The sequence below is a fragment of the Leptodactylus fuscus genome, chromosome 3 (assembly GCF_031893055.1).
Source record: "Leptodactylus fuscus isolate aLepFus1 chromosome 3, aLepFus1.hap2, whole genome shotgun sequence".
NCBI lineage: Eukaryota > Metazoa > Chordata > Amphibia > Anura > Leptodactylidae > Leptodactylus > Leptodactylus fuscus.
The window spans coordinates 238303468-238324082 of record NC_134267.1 but is presented as its reverse complement, the minus strand read 5'-3'; positions in this window follow the sequence as shown (position 1 = coordinate 238324082).

Below are 20615 nucleotides of genomic sequence, written 5' to 3'. Positions count from 1 at the left end.
ACTCGATCAAACACTACTAGCTGTTCGAATGTAAAAGTTTGATGCAGAACCAGCATTGATTGGCCAAATGCTATACAGTCGGCCAATCAACGCTGGTTCTTCTCCTACCTTTAGAAGTCTTCTCCATGCAGCTTCCCCGCGGTGTCTTCCGGCTCTTCATTCACTCTTCCAGGCATTGGGCCTGGGCGGAGCCGATTGCGCATGTCCGCTTGTAGTGCGGGCATGCGCAGTCGGCTCTGCCCAGGCCTGATGCCTGGCAGAGTGAATGAAGAGCAAGAAGATGCCGCGGGGACGCTGCACGGAGAAGACTGCACGGAGGATCCAGCCCGACCCTCACTCGTGGACTTGGTAAGAATAATTTGATCGAACATTGCCTACCCCTGAAACGAGCATTTTCCCCCCAAAGACTATAATAGGTATCGATATTCGATTGGAGTAGTCGAATATTGAGGGCTACTCGAAACGAATATCGAACCTCGAACATTTTACTGTTCACTCATCTCTACTATTGATGAGGTATTAAAAACAAAACAATTTAGAAAATTTATAACGAACCCGGCACATTGCAAGCTGAATCATCCATCTCTAGCACCCACAATTTTTGAGCAAACGGTGCTATTAATTTCAGGAGGCTGTTCCCTTACTGCCTACATTGGTCCTTGAATAGATGAAGCAGCCCGTGCCCACCCACCTGACAGTACAGAGCGTCATCAGTATAATGGTATTGAATGTAACAGCATCAGTTGCTTAGGAATTAAGGAGACTAGAGAAGAAATTCCAAGTGTGACAGAATGAGGGGAGCAGAACCTATTGAAGGGTATAACGTGTTGGGGAAGTTGGTGAAAGGTTCCTAACATTACTAGACATAACCGTAACTGAATATATTATTACTTATCTTCCGTCCTCCTACTTGGTAATGGTTTTAGAAACATTTTTCTCATTCTGTTTTTGACATCTTTGTTATTTAAGGTATAAATAATAGGGTTTATGGCTGGACAGAGCGTAAGAGCAAACATCGCCGCATATTTTGCAATCTTTGTGGAGTATTGAGAGGTTGGACTGAAGTACGTGGCCAGTCCAGTTCCATAAGATAGGCTCACCACAGTAACATGAGAGCTGCATGTGGAGAAGGCCTTAGACCTTCCCGCAGAGGGAATCTTCAGTACAGTGGATAAAATGCAGATATAAGAAGCGATCATAAACATTAAAGGGGCAAAAAGGGCAACAAAAGAAACAATAGACATCATAACTTGATTTATGAAAGTATTATCACAAGCCAATTGCATCACCGCTAGAGATTCACACATGAAATGGTCCACCTGGTTTGGGTAACAAAAGTCCATGGGTATTGCGAAGGATGGAAGAACAATGACCGTAAAAGTGAGTATCAACACCAAGGCTGTTAGAAAATAACACATTCTCCAGCTCATGAGCACCGGATAGTGGAGCGGGCGGCAGATGGCAGCATAACGGTCATAGGCCATGAGGGCAAAGAGAAAACATTCAGTCCCTACTGAAAACATTACACTGTAATATTGAACAAGACAAGCCGTATATGATATGATCCTCTGAGTGGAGAGGACATCGGCCAGAAGTCTGGGCACCACAGCGGTGGATGTACACAAATCCAGAAAAGCTAAAATAAAGAGAAAAAAGTACATTGGTCTATGGAACTGAGGGGTGATGACTATCAGGTACATGATGATACTATTACCAGTCAAGGTTACAATATAGATGGCCAAAAACAGGATGAATAGGAAAATATTGATGCGTAGATCGGTTGTAAATCCTAAAAGGATGAATTCGGTGGCGATTGTCCGGTTCCTTGCGCTCATGCTATAGTGTCCTTAATAGATGTCTTATACAGTCCTATGAAAAAGTTTGGGCACCCCTATTAATCTTAATCATTTTTAGTTCTAAATATTTTGGTATTTGCAACAGCCATTTCAGTCTGATATATCTAATAACTGATGGACACAGTAATATTTCAGGATTGTAATGAGGTTTATTGTACTAACAGAAAATGCGCAATATGCATTAAACCAAAATTTGACCGGTGCAAAAGTATGGGCACCTCAACAGAAAAGTGACATTAATATTTAGTAGATCCTCCTTTTGCAAAGATAACAGCCTCTAGTCGCTTCCTGTAGCTTTTAATCAGTTCCTGGATCCTGGATAAAGGTATTTTGGACAAACAATTCAAGTTCAGTTAAGTTAGATGGTCGCCGAGCATGGACAGCCCGCTTCAAATCATCCCACAGATGTTCAATGATATTCAGGTCTGGGGACTGGGATGGCCATTCCAGAACATTGTAATTGTTCCTCTGCATGAATGCCTGAGGATTTGGAGCGGTGTTTTGGATCATTGTCTTGCTGAAATATCCATCCCCGGCGTAACTTCAACTTCGTCACTGATTCTTGAACATTATTCTCAAGAATCTGCTGATACTGAGTGGAATCCATGCGACCCTCAACTTTACCAAGATTCCCGGTGCCGGCATTGGCCACACAGCCCCAAAGCATGATGGAACCTCCACCAAATTTTACAGTGGGTAGCATGTGTTTTTCTTGGAATGCTGTTTCTTTTTGGACGCCATGCATAACGCCTTTTTTTATAACCAAACAACTCAATCTTTGTTTCCAAAATGAAGCTGCCTTCTCCAAATGTGCTTTTGCATACCTCAGGCAACTCTATTTGTGGCGTACGTGCAGAAACGGCTTCTTTCTCATCACTCTCCCATACAGCTTCTATTTGTGCAAAGTGCGCTGTATAGTTGACCGATGCACAGTGACACCATCTGCAGCAAGATGATGCTGCAGCTCTTTGGAGGTGTCTGTGGATTGTCCTTGACTGTTCTCACCATTCTTCTTCTCTGCCTTTCTGATATTTTTCTTGGCCTGCCACTTCTGGGCTTAACAAGAACTGTCCCTGTGCTCTTCCATTTCCTTACTATGTTCCTCACAGTGGAAACTGACAGGTTAAATCTCTGAGACAACGTTTTGTATCCTTCCCCTGAACAACTATGTTGAACAATCTTTGTTTTCAGATCATTTGAGAGCGGGCTGTCCATGTTCGGCGACCATCAAACTTAACTGAACTTGAATTGTTTTGTAGAAAGAAATGGTCCAAAATACCTTCATCCAGGATCCAGGAACTGATTAAAAGCTACAGGAAGCGACTAGAGGCTGTTGTCTTTGCAAAAGGAGGATCTACTAAATATTAATGTCACTTTTCTGTTGAGGTGCCCATACTTTTGCAGCGGTCAAATTTTGGTTTAATGCATATTGCGCATTTTCTGTTAGTACAATAAACCTCATTTCAATCCTGAAATATTACTGTGTCCATCAGTTATTAGATATATCAGACTGAAATGGCTGTTGCAAACACCAAAATATTTAGAACTAAAAATGATTAAGATTAATAGGGGTGCCCAAACTTTTTCATAGGACTGTAATAATGGGGGCACTGCAAAGAAGAGGAAAAAAATTGTAGATTACAAGCTATTCTGTGATGAAGGGGAAAGTTACACAGGTATAAAAGTGCAAAATATTACAAGCTAAATATTATAAATGCACACAAACACAACTTCTATTATGGCCTTGACAAGCTTACATGTAGTGCACCACACTAGCTTATAGTTTATCTGTTCCAACCATATTATTAGCTCACATGTACTACCTAGAACCTTGTAATTGTACCATACTAGGACTCCCTATTCTCCCCTAACATCACTGAGCCACATAACATACTCCAAAATTACTAAAAATAAATAAAACCCACTACAGACTTACAGAGCAGACCAGAAACAGGTGAAAAGTCGCACAAGTGTGAATCAAATCCAGAACAGGATGTCAGGGGCAAAATTAGAAGGTCAAGGATCAAATTCGAGTAGGCATGTCAAAGTCAGAATCAGCAGGCAATAGATTATGAAGAAAAGCAAGCCAAGGGTCAGAATGATGCAATCTGGAAAACAAACAAGATGCAGAGTCAAACTAGAAAGTAAAACAATTAGTTGGCACATGTGTCAGGAGGGAGGGGTCTTATAGATGTCTCCTCATCTGCTGATTGGTCTAACTGAGGAAACTTAGGAAACTGCAAACGCTTCACAGGTTGTCAAGGTAAACATAAATGTAAAGTAAGGTCCAGCAACAACGAATAACATAAAGGTATAGCCTCTGGATTGAGAATCTTGACAATATCTCTGGAAAGTAGACTATTGGTGTGACATGTAAGCTGAGAATCTTATGTTTCATATGATATCAGAATCACTGTTGTACATGATAAAATACCTGATCTATACCTGTAGACCCCCAGCCTCAGCTTCCCTACATCATACAGTACATGAGCCCACCCATACTAAAGCAGTGCACAGATTTCAGCTAGTGATAAACCGGGAAAAAAAGTGAATTTCAGCACAAGATTCAAAGAGAGGTGCAAATATTTGTTAGTTATGTCTATTGCGAAATATCTTAGTGTCACAAACGCTGCCAAAAAAATAAATAAAAAATTAAAATTGTAACAAAAGTTTAGGTATTCTTTAACGTAACATTAATTCCTGCTTTACAGGTAACAGAAAAAATAGGGATAAAATGTATAATATATCGCATTGTATCACTGAAAGATCCCAGCAGAAGATACTAGGGTGACATAAGAATTAGCATATTGGATTTCAGCCTGCGCAATCCTTTGTTCTTTTGGGTTACATCAAGTAAATCACTACTAGAGTTGTGTATCAGTGGCTTTCTACCTCCTCTATATTCAGGACACACGCATGTATATGGAGAAGTCAGGAAGGGTATAAGCTAATGTCAACTTACCAGAGATAGTCACAGAAGATGTGTATGGGAGGACAACGTTACCTTATATGACCCCTCATGTCCTTATGACTGTAACAATACTATCAGGTATCATCTATAATGCGTGAATTGTCTTAGGACGCGTCTGCTCTTAACATGTATAGAATTACTATAAGATGTTACTGTAAACCCAAGTGGACAAACTAATGGAACTTGTTACATAGTTACTGTATATAGCTTAAGGGTTAGATAAAGACCTAGGGACATAAAGTTCTTCTATATGGTGCAGCACAATATGTTATTCCTGTTCTTTATGGTCAATTCAACCATAAAGGGAGCACAAATTCTCTTATTGTGTCTTTATTGTTCAATGATTTGACAAATGGACAGTGTAGAGTATATTGTAATGTATGTGATATTACTGACACTGATGTGTATGGCCGTGTCCCAGTGTCCTAAGTGCTAAAGCAGGAGGAGACGTATTGTTATATGGGAAATGGAGCTGAAGAGGTGAAGGCAGGAAAACAACAATATTTTATTACAGGAATAGAGGAATGAGAAAAAGTTCCTAATCAAGTTTCCATTAAAGTTCTCATGAATGTGTCGGGATGTAAATCATCATTGTCAGTAGAGATGTAGAGTTGATTTTTCTTAATATTCCTAAGTAGAGATGAGCGAACAGTGTTCTATCGAACACATGTTCGATCGGATATCAGGGTGTTCGCCATGTTCGAATCGAATCGAAGACCGCGTGGTAAAGTGCGCCAAAATTCGATTCCCCTCCCACCTTCCCTGGCGCCTTTTTTGCACCAATAACAGCGCAGGGGAGGTGGGACAGGAACTACGACACTGGGGGCATTGAAAAAAATTGGAAAAAGTCATTGGCTGCCGAAATCAGGTGACCTCCATTTTAGACGAATAGTGGATTTCAAATCCGGGTCATATGAGAATGTGAACTTTGTGACTATGAGACAGGGATAGCTGTACAGGCAGGGATAGCTAGGGATAACCTTTATTTAGGGGGGAATGTTATTAAAAATAACTTTTTGGGGCTCTATCGGGTGTGTAATTGTGATTTTTGTGAGATAAACTTTTTCCCATAGGGATGCATTGGCCAGCGCTGATTGGCCGAATTCCGTACTCTGGCCAATCAGCGCTGGCCAATGCATTCTATTAGCTTGATGAAGCAGAGTGTGCACAAGGGTTCAAGCGCACCCTCGGCTCTGATGTAGCAGAGCCGAGGGTGCACAAGGGTTCAAGTGCACCCTCGGCTCTCCTACATCAGAGCCGAGGGTGCGCTTGAACCCTTGTGCAGCCTCAGCTCTGCTACATCAGAGCCGAGGGTGCGCTTGAACCCTTGTGCACACTCTGCTTCATCAAGCTAATAGAATGCATTGGCCAGCGCTGATTGGCCAGAGTACGGAATTCGGCCAATCAGCGCTGGCTCTGCTGGAGGAGGCGGAGTCTAAGATCGCTCCACACCAGTCTCCATTCAGGTCCGACCTTAGACTCCGCCTCCTCCAGCAGAGCCAGCGCTGATTGGCCGAATTCCGTACTCTGGCCAATCAGCACTGGCTAATGCATTGTATTGGCGTGATGAAGCAGTGCTGAATGTGTGTGCTTAACACACACATTCAGCTCTACTTCATCGGGCTAATAGAATGCATTGGCCAATCAGCGCTGGCCAATGCATTCTATTAGCGTGAACTAAGTTTGCACAGGGGTTCTAGTGCACCCTCGGCTCTGCTACATCAGATTGCTACATCTGATGTAGCAGAGCTGAGTGTGCATCAGATGTGTAGTTGAGCAAAACTGACTCAGCACTGCTAAGTCTCTGCATTCGCATAGGAATGCATTGGCCAGCCTTCGGCCAATCAGCGCTGGCTCTGCCGGAGGAGGCGGAGTCTAAGGTCGGACCTGAATGGAGACTGGTGTGGAGCGATCTTAGACTCCGCCTCCTCCAGCAGAGCCAGCGCTGATTGGTCGAGTTCCGTACTCTGGCCAATCAGCACTGGCCAATGCATTTCTATGGGGAAAAGTTAGCTTGCGAAAATCGCAAACTGACAGGGATTTCCATGAAATAAAGTGACTTTTATGCCCCCAGACATGCTTCCCCTGCTGTCCCAGTGTCATTCCAGGGTGTTGGTATCATTTCCTGGGGTGTCATAGTGGACTTGGTGACCCTCCAGACACGAATTTGGGTTTCCCCCTTAACGAGTTTATGTTCCCCATAGACTATAATGGGGTTCGAAACCCATTCGAACACACGAACATTGAGCGGCTGTTCGAATCGAATTTCGAACCTCGAACATTTTAGTGTTCGCTCATCTCTATTCCTAAGAAATAAAATTACAATCTGCGTTTAAGAGCTTCAGATAATTGTAGAACGTGCGATATAGAATTACATAGCATAGAGGGGTCCTGGCTGATGGTTACATGGTTTGAGATGTAGCAGAACTGGATGACAGGTTCTTCTAAGATGAAATTCGGTGATCTGTGATTTTCTGTGGCTTGAAAAACCAAGCAGACAAGGAGAGAAAAACCTGAGGTTTTATAAGCGTGATAAGCTCTTGGGGTCAATTATACAATACAATCTCAGGTTCTACAATAAGACGAGAGGGATTTCCATGTGCGGTGCATATTCCCTTGTTTGTCATCGTTTCTATATTTCCTTACGGGGTTCAATTCTTAGATAAAAAATAATATTGCAACAAATTCAGCAAAAAATAATTCATAACATTCAATGACCAGAAAAACAGCCCAAGATAAGTCATATAGAAATGTCCAAATGCTGCAAAAATCCAGCTATGTCTCAGGTAGATGTGTAATGGGTACAGGTGTAGTCGGATTAGACTTGGGTCTTGTCCAAAAGTGGCTCCGGAGCATAATAGGGGTTTGTGAACACCAATAAAGTAACTTATAAACCAGTTTGGTCATCCCTAATTATTACACATTTTTCTCCTCTGATCAACATGACCTAAGCTGGAGTCACTGAACATATCTGCAATGTCAATATTCTAAAGCAACGAGGTACACAGTATAATACCGGATCTGTGTTGACCACAGAGTTGGACTTAAAAGGCTTGTGCCATTAGGGCCACTTATTTCCTATTCACAAGATTTGGAATAAGTATACACTTGCTGAGGTCTTGGCCCCCAAGTCCCCCAGTGATCAGAACAATGGGGGACTAAAAGTCCCTTTAAAATCTCTTTGTAAATGGAGCACCAGTGCATTTCCATGACCATATTTCCATTCAGTTCCAAGGGCTGTGAGCGCTACTGGAGATTACAGTCCCGGCAGTCCCACACCAGTGAATGGAGCCATAGTCCTACAAGGTCACTTGTGTTCCATTCACAAGGAAGTCTTTTGGTCGTCCATTTTGTGGTTTGCTAGGAGACCTCCAGCAATAGGTCACGTATCCTTTATCCTATAAATAGAGGATTATTGCTGTTAATGGTACAACCACTTTAACCCATTTATGCCTAAAGTTCAATTTTTGGAACTGAAAAATATATAACCTCTGGCATAAATGGATTAAGTCTAGGATCACATCTGAATTGGAGTCTCCGTAGGAGACTTTGCTGGAGATTTCTACAAGGCGGACTATTCTTTCCACCGGTTTCAGTTTAAAATCAAAGGAAACCCAACAGACATCCAGAAGACCCCATTATAGTCTATGGGGTCCATAGGTGTATATGGGTGACCACTTTTTGAGCAGATAGCATATCCATCTTTTGGTTCCCAATGCGGAACCAAACGAGCCAAAAGCTAGTGTGAAACTAGCATAAGACTATCTCAATTTCCAGGAAAAGGGGAGTAAGTTTTATAGCCCTAGCAGAGAAGAGCTGCAGGAAGTTTAAGATACCTAGTATACAACTATTTTCTGTAGGTAGAAGTTAGATTTCAGACTACCTGAGACCAGGCAATCCCCCGGTGGGCCCTGTACCTTTAGTGGGCCCTACTGAATCCCCACTGTTTTTTTTTTTAATAGGCAGTGGAGGGGCAGTAAAACCCTGATCCTCTTACCTCTTCCATGCTACTGGCCAGGTTGCCCCCCATATGCTGCGCATTACGTCATCGCAATGAAATGGGCTGCACACAGGGCCCAGGCCGAAGCTGAAGAAGATGAAAGGCCAATATCCTTGGGGACATTAAAGGGGTTGTCCAAGCCAAATTGGACAATCCTGTTAAAGTTTAAATAAGCTGGGGGCAGTGAAAAAAAAAATTGTATAATCATCTGTCCCCTTTGCTCTGGTGTCCTCCTGGACCTCCTAGTTCTTTTGCTCTGGCAGTGACTTCCGATGTTGTGCAGAAGCCGCTAATTGGCCTCAGTAGTCTTGCGAAGCAAAGGGTCTGAATGTCACTACTTGTGACATCAAGGGTCCTCTTCCTGAGGACTGTTGAGGCTGCTAATTGGCCTCAGCGGTCATGTGACCGCTGAGGTCAATCAGCGGCTTCAACACAATGCCAGAAGAGACCCGGGAGAACAAAAAAAAAACGGGAGGCGCAGGATGACAACGGAGCAAGTGGGACAGGTCAGTATGTATTTTTTTTCACTTCCAGATTTAATCTTTAAGGCTAAGGCACAACTTTGCAGAAACGCAGCTTTTTTTGTTGCAGATTTTGCTGTGGTTTTTTGAGCCAAAGCAAAGAGTGGCTACAAAAGAAATTGAAAATATAAGGGAAGTTCTTAAAATTCTACCTTCAGCTCAATCCACTCCTGGTTTTAGTTAAAAAAAAAACACAGCAAAATCTGCAACAAAAAAGCTGCGTTTCCGCAACATGGGGCTTTAGCCTTTCCTGGACAACACATTTAGGCTAAGGCCCCACAGGCCATAATCGCAGCGCAAAAAAGCTGCGGAAAGCTGTGAACACACTGCGGTTCTTTCCACAGCGCTTTCAACAGAAAGCTCGCAGAGTTTTCCTCCGCGGATTTTCTGCTTCCATTATATCTATTTCCATAGATATAATTGACATGTTGCGATTTTCAAAACCACAACGGTTTTGAAAATGGCAGCGTGTCTGCACTACGATTTTTTGTGCAAAGTAGGCATGGGATTCGCACTGTAAAACGCCGTGCCGTTTACGTCCCGTGGGGCTCCGGCCTTAAGATCCCACATTGCAGAAATGCAGCTTTTTTTTGTTGCAGATTTTCTCGCGTTTTTTTTTTTTGAGCCAAAGCCAAGAATGGCTACCAAAGAAATGGAAGGAAGCTCTTATTCTTCTACCTTCTGCTCAAGCCACTCCTGGCACTAGCTCAAAAAAATGCAGAAAAATCTGCAACAAAAAAAGCTGCGTTTCTGCAACGTGGGGTTTAAGCCTAAGGCTAAGGCCCCACGGGACGATATGCAGTGCTAATCGGGAAATCTACAGGAAAGCCACCAGCATTTCCATAGATATAATTGACATGCTGCGATTACCACTTTGCTGTTACTTAATAACGCAGCCTGTGTGGCCCGATCTTAAAGAGATTTTTTTTTCAATTAGGCCGAGGGAGGTGCAACCCCCCCCCCCCCCAAGAAAAAAAATAAAACCAAAGCACAGAACTTCTCGCCTGTTCCCTGGTTTATCTTCAGGTTTTGGGGTTATTTAATCATTTTTGGATGAATTTAGTTGGTTGTAATTATCTTCAGGACAGGCCATAAATACGTGATCTGTAGGGGGCCGATACTCGGCTCTCGGACCAATCAGCTATACAAAGTCACTTCTAACACCCGTCCTGTAGACAATACGGGACAGGAAACATAAAGCTCTGTCCACTGTATAACAGCCAGGCACCTTCACTGCATCTAAGCACTTATTGAAGTCAGTGGGAGAGCTGCAGTGAAGACACCGGGCTACTATACGGCAGATGGAGCTTATAGCGCTAATAACTGCTAGTGTCCACGGAGACATCACCAGGACCTGATAGATTCAGGTCCCGATATTGTAGTGGCCATATCAGGGAAGGTTTGTTGGCATAACAAACTTTCCCTGATAGTAGATGCCGCCTGCCCATGCGCAGTATATGGAGATGGTGTTAGCTATATCTGCCAGCTAACACCCTGCTCCTTAACCTCTGCTCAGAGCTGAGGTCTGATTAGAGTTTTTAATCTCTTGAATGCTGCGGTCTAACATGACCACAGCATCCAAGGGGTTCCACGATGTGTAATATTCCGGTGGTCATCCCCCACAGCGAGATCAGGGGGTGCCCACATGTATCTTCTGCAGTCAGGGTCTGGCCAGTGACCACATGCTGCTAGGTGCCCCTGTTACCTGGTTGATCCCGCCTGGATGTCAGGACTTTCTCTATAGACTGCAATACACGTGTATTACATTCTATAGTATTGAACCAGCGATGCTCTCTGATCGCTGGTTCTGGTGTCCCTATAGGAAAAATAAACAATTTTTTAAAAGTTAAAAAAAATAAAGTGTGTAATTTTTTTTATATATATAATTATAAACCCCCCAAAAGTACCTTTTCCTATTTAAAATGAATTATATAAAAAAAATAGATATATATTAATAAAAGCAATACATATTTGGTATTGACGTGTCCGTAACAACCTGTACAATAAAACTGATACATTATTTAACCTAAACGATGAATGCCGGAAAAGAAAAAAAAATCCCTCTCGTCTTATTGTAGAACCTGAGATTGTATTGTATAATTGACCCCAAGAGCTTATCACTAGAGAGCTGTTCGCCATGTTCGAATCGAATCGAACACTGCGTGGTAAAGTGCGCCATTACTCGATTCCCCTCCCACCTTCCCTGGCACCTTTTTTGCTCCAATAACAGCGCAGGGTAGGTGGGACAGGAACTACGACACCGGTGACGTTGAAAAAAGTAGGAAAAACCCATTGGCTGCCGAAAACATGTGACCTCTGATTTAAAAGAACAGCGCCGCCCAGGTTCGCGTCATTCTGAGCTTGCAATTCACCGGGGACAGAGGTTTCCATCCATTTAGCAAGGGCTTAGATTCTGGTAGGCAGGGACAGGCTAGGATAGGAAGGAGAAGACAACCAACAGCTCTTATAAGAGCTAAATTCCAGGGAGAAGCTTGTCAGTGTAACGTGGCACTGACGGGCTCAATCGCCGCAACCCAGCTTTCCCAGGATCCTGAATGGAATACACTGACAGTGTATTCCCGTATACCCCATATATACCCCCGATCCACATTCCAACGGTGTGCCCCCCACCTCCACCCCAGAAACTAACTTCAATACACTGGAAGTCCCCTAACAACACAATTGGGGCTATATACACCCACAATTGTTGCTACTGCCATATAGTGCCATTTTCTGACTGGGAATTCAAAGACTATATTGGGGTTACATATACCCTCAATTCTTGCTACTGCCATATAGTGCCAGTTTCTGAGTGGAAATTCCCCAAATAATTTGGGGATACATTCACCCTACATCTCAGGCTCTTGCCATATTCACCCAGGTTGTCAGTGCTGCACCAGCTCGTTCCCAGACAGCTCGGCCCAAAAAACCCATTACCTATATAGAGGATTTTGACAATGAAGACAACATGTTTTAAATCTAATCTGTCTGCAACTTCTCCTGAATTAAAATGAAGGCAGCTGTTAACTTTCAAATAGCACTGCACAAAGGAAGATCTTATCACCTTGTCTCATGACATGCTACTAAAAAGTGTCATTTGTGTTTCTTAATGTAAATATAGTTGTATAAGCTTGTTGGGTTTTAGGCACTGCCAAGTTATTTATTACCACCCGCTCCCTTATAATGATGACGCCAAAGTCACTGTGGGTGTTCAGAGCTCACAGCTTTGGTTGACATTTGTCTTGCTCTCTGTCAGTACCAGCTGTCTTTTTAGATACTGTAAAGTTATGTTGACTTTATTAACAGCTATAGAAGCTTTAGCCAGGTTGTGACGGTGTGTAACCCTAACAACACTAAGCGGGATACACATTAATAGTTAGTCTATGTACGCTAAACGCATCACTTAAGTAATTTTTTTTTCCTCTCCCCCAATATAAGAAAGGAACAGACATTAGACCTAGACCGTGGTTCGAGGCTTGTAAAAATCCAGTATTATTTGTTCTCCATGATGTGAAATATGTGTTAGACTCTTGAAAAGCAACCCAACATGAAGTCAGCCATGTGTGTCTGTTAGGAGTATTTAGGTTCTTTACTTTCTATTTTTCTTACCTGGGGAGTTTTTGGCTGCGCAGTGTCTGGGGTGGCATCCTGGCGCTGCGGGGTTGTCCTGTCGTGAGTATTGGTGCACACCTTCTGACTTGCACGTGCGCACTGATGGTAGGCAGCTTTATCTCCTGGTTGATTAGTCTGTCCTCCCATTTGCACCTGGGAGGAGTGGTCTCTACTCTGTATTTAAACCCATGCCTCCCATGGTTCTGTGCTGAGTGTCGCTTTTACAGAGCTAGGCCTTAGCAGGAGGAGTAGGTGGTGTTCTGGGATAGAGGAAGTTCCGTGGTTGGTTTTTTGGGAGGTTTGGGTGAACGAGTTGGTTTGTGTGTTTTCCCTTCTGTGTTCACCAATCCTTCCTCTGTGTGTAATTGACTGTGTGAGTGAATTGCCTTATCCTTTGATTTCTACTCAATTTCCCTGTGTTTGTTTCCTAGTGTAAGGTTCCTTCCCATATTGGTTTGGGGGAATCCTTTCCCACATTTTTCCTGTGTGCTGCTTGTGTTGTTAGTCAGCGCACACCCTTGTCAGTCCCTGTCAGTAGCAGCTTCACTTGTTCGTTAGGGGTGACCCCCTTTAGTCTCCAGTCCCTAGAGGTCTTATAGGGCATTCCTTCTCCCACTTCCCTCTAGGCCTACGGAATCAGTGAGAGAGGAGCTGTCGGGGTCAGGCTTAGCCTGAGTACAGCCGACCCACACCCGTGAGGCAGGGACCGGGATAGCTAGTGGGAGTAGTGCAGGGCGAGATTCCCTACTGCTATCCCTTAGCCCCGTTGCAGCTACCTGGACTGACATAACAGTGTCAGTCTGTTACTTGGCATGCCTTTGCTGGCCCCAACTGTAAGGGTCACTCTCCATTTCCTCCATTTTCCACTCCCCTTCACACCATTTGTGGTGAAGCAATGGGATGCACTGAAGTGCACCCTCTAGCCTCGTGTGGGACAGGGACATCAGATGCCACTTCACCCCCCTTGTCTTCCTTCGCCAGCCAACGGTGCTAAGATGAGAGGAGTGTGCTCTGAATGTTTTCAGCCTAGCAGAGGCTATTTTTCACTTACGAAAATGGCCGCTCTTTGACCAGTATATCAGGCACAATGGTGTATGTTTCAAAGAACCTTTGCACCAACAAGTTGAAAACGTGGGCCATGTGTGGACCGTGTTTGAGTCTGGCAAGCTCCAGATCTTCTACCATGTTCCGGCCATTATCACATACGCAAACATGCCTGGGCCCAGGGGCAGTGGGGAAAACCACATTGCCATATCATCCAGGATGGCATCCCTCACCTCGCAGGCAGTTTGCTGTCTGTCCCCCAAGCTGATGAGCTTCAGCACGTCCTGCTGACATCTCCCCATGCCAGTGTTACAGCATTTGCCGGTAGTAGCTGGGGTGGAGGTTGCAGCGTAGTAGGGTTTTAGTCTACTCCTGCCATGAATTTTGGCCTGGGAGAGGAGATAGGCCACCCCAGTTTGCACCCAGGGACCAGACTCCACCACATTCACCCTGCCTGTCATTAAAGATAAGCACTGCAGCATCCCTGACCACAGGCGCTTGTCCATGTGTCGGTGGTCAAGTGGACTTTGCAGCAAAGCGCAGAGCTCTGGGCCCGACTGATGTTATGGGACACATGCAGGTGCAAGGCATGTGCAAGCACACCAAGAGAAGTAGTAACAGCTAGGCCCAGCATAGGGAGGTGCCCCAGCTGCCACCTGCTGACGGAAGGCCTGGGTATCCAGAAGCATAAACACCAACATCTCCAGGGCCAGCAGTTTATCGATGAGGCCATTAAAGGCTTGGGCATGTGGGTGGCTAGCGCTGTACTTCTGCCTGCAATGAAACGCCTGGGAGATGGGGAGTGGCGGGGAAGAGGCGCATTATGGTGCAGGCCAAAAGGGCGGATGAGGGTGAACTCCCCAATGTGTCACAGACAGATATGTAGGTGTCCTTGCATCATATCCTTGCACCATACTTGGCTGGATTGGACTTTCATTTTGTGCCAAAAAGTGGTCAAGACAGCGATCCCTCAGCTAATCCCATTACACTATCCATTGCCAACTGCAGCACTGAAATTACTGAAATTATCTCTGGAAGTGGTCCAAAATCTTTCTCTGCATTTAGCCAGGCTCCATGCTAAGGTAGGCTCCAGGGTTCTCTTAATGCATATTGCATGGGGGACTCAGATGTGTTTCTCAGCACTGAGACCACCACTTCTGAGATCCCAAAGGAAGTAGGCAAGAGATGTGCAGTGCAGAAAAAAAGATGAGAAAATAAGTGTAGGCTGTAGAGCACAGAGGGATCGGAGAGGACAGAGCTGGTGTCGGCCAGGTATTCCCACAACATGTGCCTATACTTGTCCCTCCTGGTGACACTAGGCCCCTGAGTGGCAGTAATTTGTCCAGGGGGGCTTAACGTGTTCCAGACCTAGGAATAAGTCTTCCAACAGGGTAAAGTTTTGCATGCCTTTGCTTCTACCCACTGTTTTTGCTGCTTCACATCTACACTGCTTTTGCCCCTAAACATCACCCTGGTTTATGCCTCTGCTTCTACCCTGTTTTTTTTTGTTGAATTAGCTTCCCTCCACATCTACACTGCTTTCGCCCCTAAACATCATCCCAGTTTATGCCTTTGCTTCTACCCAGGTTTTTTGTTGATTTAGCTTCCCTCCACATCTACACTGCTTTAGCCCCTAGACATCACCCCTGTCCATGTGGGGTCGGTGGCCTCGTCATCCACCAACTCCTCTTCCAATTGCGCACTGTCCCCTTACTGCAAACCGCACATGACCACAGCTTTCCCTGATGGGAACTGTGTCTCATCATCTTCACTGAGGTCCAGAAACGTCAGTGGCAGGTCCACAACCACAAAATTGGAAGGAAATGGCGGATGCTGCAGTATTTCTAACACCTGTTCCTGGTGCTCGGGCCTGGTCTGTGTTGTACCTTGCACCCTGCTAAACGTAGCTGCCATATCCGGAGTTGTGATGAGCGCATGCTAATGTTTCGTGTCCACTGCAATGTATGGCATAGGATTTCACATAAGTCTGCCACCCATGGCCACTCATGGTTGAGCAACTGAGGGAGTTGACTTTGACGAATTCTAGGGTTTTGCAGTTGGAACTCCATCAAAGGTCTGTGCTGCTCACACACTCTGCTCAAGAGATGATATGTTTAGTTCCAGCAGTGTGGAGACGTCGCACAACAGCCGTTGTTTGGGCAGATACCGGCGTTGTAGGAGTGCATAGAGGCTAGCGGCGGCAACTATAGACTTTCAAAACTATCCGCACAAGCACCACACTTTCACCAGTAGCTCAGGAACATTGGGGTACTTTTTTAAAAAGATTAGCAGCAATGAGTTAAAAACGTGGCCCAGGCATGGAACATGTTGCGGGCTGCCAAGCTACAGAGCCGATCCCAGGTTACGGCCATTATCACACACGACAACATGCCTGGGCCCAGGTGCAGTGGCCAAAACCACATTGCCGTCTCATCGAGGATGGCATGACTCACTTTGTAGGCAGTGTGCTGTCTGTCCCCCAAGCTGATGAGCTTCAGCACGGCCTGCTGACGTCTCCCCACACCAGTGTTGCAGCGTTTCCAGCTCGTAGCTGGGGTCCACTTAACGGCGGAGGAGGAGGAGGAGGGTGGTGTTTCAGCCCTCCTCCCAGGAATGTTGTGTGGGGAGACAAGTCAGTCCACCACGGTAGTTTGCCCAGGGGGTGCCATTAACGTGTCCCATACCTAGGGAAAATTCTTGAAACGGGAGAGTTTTGCATCTTTGCCCTTGATGCCTCTGGACATCCCTTTGCCTCTAGCCACCTTTTTTCCCTGCTTAGCTTGCCTCCACATCCACACTGCTTTTGTCCCTAGACATCACCCCTATCCATGCCTCTGCCTGTAGCCATAACTTTGCCACCCCTGGAAACTCATGGTGCAGAAACTGAGGGAGCTGACTTTGAGGAACCTTTGGGTTTTGTAGATGGAACTCCATCAAAGGTCTCTGCTGCTTACACACCCTGCTCAACATACGGTATCTAGGGTTTGAGCGTGTGGTGACCTCGCACAACAGTAGGTGCTTCAGGCAGATGTAGGCCTTGCTGGAGTGTATTGCGGCTATCTCCAGGTACTGTAGACTTGGGAAATGGGTGTCCAAGTGCCGCACTTTCACCCTTATCTCTGCTAATTTGGGGTATGTTTTTAAAAATCGTTGCACCACTACATTGAACACGTGGGCCAGGCATGGAGGCTGGCAAGCTCCAGAGCCCTCCAAGAAGACAAAAAAGCCTGGCCCCAGGGGCAGCGGGGATAAACAAATTGCCATCTCATACAGGATGGCATCCCTGACCTCAGAGGCAGTGTGCTGTCCGTCCCCCAAGCTGATGAGCTTCAGCACGGCCTGCTGACGTCTCCCCACACCAGTGTTTTAGCTTTTGCCACTAGTAGCTGGGGTGGAGGTAGGCGCAAATATGCCAGGCCCCAGGTGTAGTAGGGAAAAAAAAAATGCCATCTCAGCCAGGATGGCATCCCTGACCTCGGAGGCACTGTGCTGTCTGTCCCCCAAGCTGATGAGCTTCAGCACGGCCTGCTGATGTCTCCCCACACCAGTGTTTTAGCGTTTGCCGCTAGTAGCTGGGGTGGAGGTAGGCGCAAATATGCCAGGCCCCAGGTGTAGCAGGGAAAAAAAAATGCCATCTCAGCCAGGATGGCATCCCTGACCTCGGAGGCACTGTGCTGTCTGTCCCCCAAGCTGATGAGCTTCAGCACCGCCTGCTGATGTCTCCCCACGCCAGTGTTTTAGCGTTTGCCGCTAGTAGCTGGGGTGGAGGTTGGAGTGTCGTAGGGTTTCAGTCTACTCCTGCCATGAATTTTGGCCTGGGAGCGGAGATAAAGTACCTCAGTTTGCACCCCGGGACCAGACTCCACCACATTCACCCTGCCTGTCCTTAAAGATAAGCAGCATCCCTGACCACAGGTGCTTGTCCAAGTGTCGGTGGTCAAGTGGACTTTGCAGCAAAGCGCGGAACTAAGGGCCCACCTGATGTTGAGTGACACGTGCTGGTGCAAGGCTGGGACGCCACACCGGGAGAAGTTGTGACGGCTAGGGAAGGCATAGCGAGGTGCCACAGTTGCCATCAGGTCCGGGAAGGCCGGAGTTTCAACAAGCCGGAACGCCAACATCTCCTGGGCCAGCAGTTTAAGGCTTGCGCGGGTGGGTGGTTAGCGGTGTATTTCTGCCGGCGCTCCAATGTTTGAGAGATGGTGGGTTGTTGTAAAGAAGCGCCTGATGGTGCCTTTGATGGTGCAGGAGAAGGAGATAAGACAGGAACAGGGGAGGATGAGGGAGAAGTCAACAAAGTGGCGGAGGCAGATGAAGTGATGTCCTGGCTCGTCCTCTGGAGTGCATCGCCAGCACTGTGAGCAGTGGCAGTGGCAGAGGCAGAGGCAGTGGCATGAACGGCGGGCGACGTTTGTCCTGCCGTTGCTGCCTGCCACTGATTCCAGTGCTTGGATTCCAAATGACGGTGCATTGAAGTGGTGGACAGGTTGCTCTTCTCAGAGCTCCTACTCGATTTTGAGAGGCAAATTGTGCAGACAACACTATATCTGTCCTCGGCGCATTCCTTGAAAAAACTCCACACCTTCGAGAAATGTGCCCTCGAGGTGGGAGTTTTTCGGGGCTGGTTACAAACTGGAACATCTTGGGGGATTCCGGGTGTGGCCTGGCTTCGCCTAAGCTGCTGACCTCTGCCTCTAGCTACCCTTTTTGGTGCTGCACCTGCCTCAACATCCACACTACTTTCCCCGCTTGACATCCGCCCTGTCCAGGTGGGGTCAGTGTCCTCGTCGTCCACCACCTCCTCTTCCAACTCCTGTCTCACCTCCTCCTCCTGCACAATGCGCATGTCAACTGGCTGCCCTGACAACAACTGCGTCTCATAGTCGTCGATGAGGGTGGGTTGCTGGTCATCCGCCACCAAATCGACTGGAGATGGAGGAGACTCTAGTGTTTGCGCATCTGGACACAGATACTTGTCTGTTAGGTCCGTGGAATCGCGAAATGGAGGTGCAGGTTGCGGTACAGTCAAAGGAAGGGAAAACAGCTCTAGGGAGCAGGGACAGTTGGGGTTATTGTTCTGGGAAGATGGGGAATTTTGGGTGGAAGGAGGACAAGACTGTTGGGTAAGAGGAGGAGAGGAGGTAGAGGCTGACTGGCTGGTGGACAATGTGCTTTAAAGTTATCCGACAGCCATTGCAAGACCTGTTCCTGGTTCTCGGGCCTACTAAGGTTTGTACCATTCAGCCTAGTTAATGTGGAACTTTTGTGCAAAGCGCAGAACTTAGGCCCGCCTGATGTTAAGGGATACACGCTGGTACAAGGCTCAACTCACCCTAAGGGCCAAAAACACTGCTGGTTCAAGGCTCTACTCATGCCAAGGGCCTCAATCTCTGCTGGTAGCTCAGCTTAAGGTCCTGTAACTTTGTTTGGAAGGGCTCATGTTAAGGGCTAGAAAAGTCAATTTTAGAAGGTCTTACCACATCACACACACACACACACACACACACACACACACTCAAAATGACAGTTAAGGGTGAGGGCTTTTGGATTTCCCATTGTGTATTCCATCCGTGGTTGTCATGGGGAACGTGATTTAAAGGGGTGGTTGTTACTGTTTGTTGAGCTTAAATTGGGGTTTGTGTCCATCCATTTGGGGAGTAAAGAAGGTTTCCAGGTATTTTCCCACTTTGATAGAGGTTTTTATGAATGTGGAAAGTGTGTAGTTGTTAGGCTGTGATGTTGGGGTAATAGAGGGTCTTTGGTGTGTTAGATGCCCCCAGACATGCTTCCCCTGCTGTCCCAGTGTCATTCCAGAGGTGTTGGCATCATTTCCTGGGGTGTCATAGTGGACTTGGTGACCCTCCAGACACGGATTTGGGTTTCCCCCTTAACGAGTATATGTTCCCCATAGACTATAATGGGGTTCGAAACCCGTTCGAACACTCGAACAGTGAGCGGCTGTTCGAATCGGATTTCGAACTTCTAACATTTTAGTGTTCGCTCATCTCTACTGCTAGGAGTAATGATTGTTTGACATCTCACCATACAAAATATGCTATAAAAAGTGATCAAAAAGTCACATGTACCCCAAAATAGTACCAATAAAAAGCACAGGTTGTCCCGCAAAAAATAAGCCTTCAACCAATTCTGTCAACCAAAAAATAAAAATGTTACGCCTCCCAGAAGTTAGTGATGCAAAAGACATTGATTTAGGTCCTCAAAACAATATAAGTGAGGTATCGCCATAATTGCACCGACCCACAGAATAAAGGGAACAGGTTTAATTCAAAAAGAAAGAGTTAATAAAAGTCAGTCAATAAGTTATAAACACCCAAAAATGTTATTACAAAATACATCTCATACCACAAACATCAAGCCCTCATGTGGCAACATCACTAGAGAAATTAAATAAAAATGATAGCTTGCACAATGTGAAGACAACCCCACCCCACCCCCCACCCCCCAAATCACCAAATCATTAGAACAAAACTGACTGCTGCAGGAAAGGAATGTATAAGCTGTGCGAGTGTATATCAGGGGAGAAACCAGATTTAGAGCTTGCGAGGGAAAATAAACCAGAACTGACCACCAGAGTGACCCCCCAATAATAG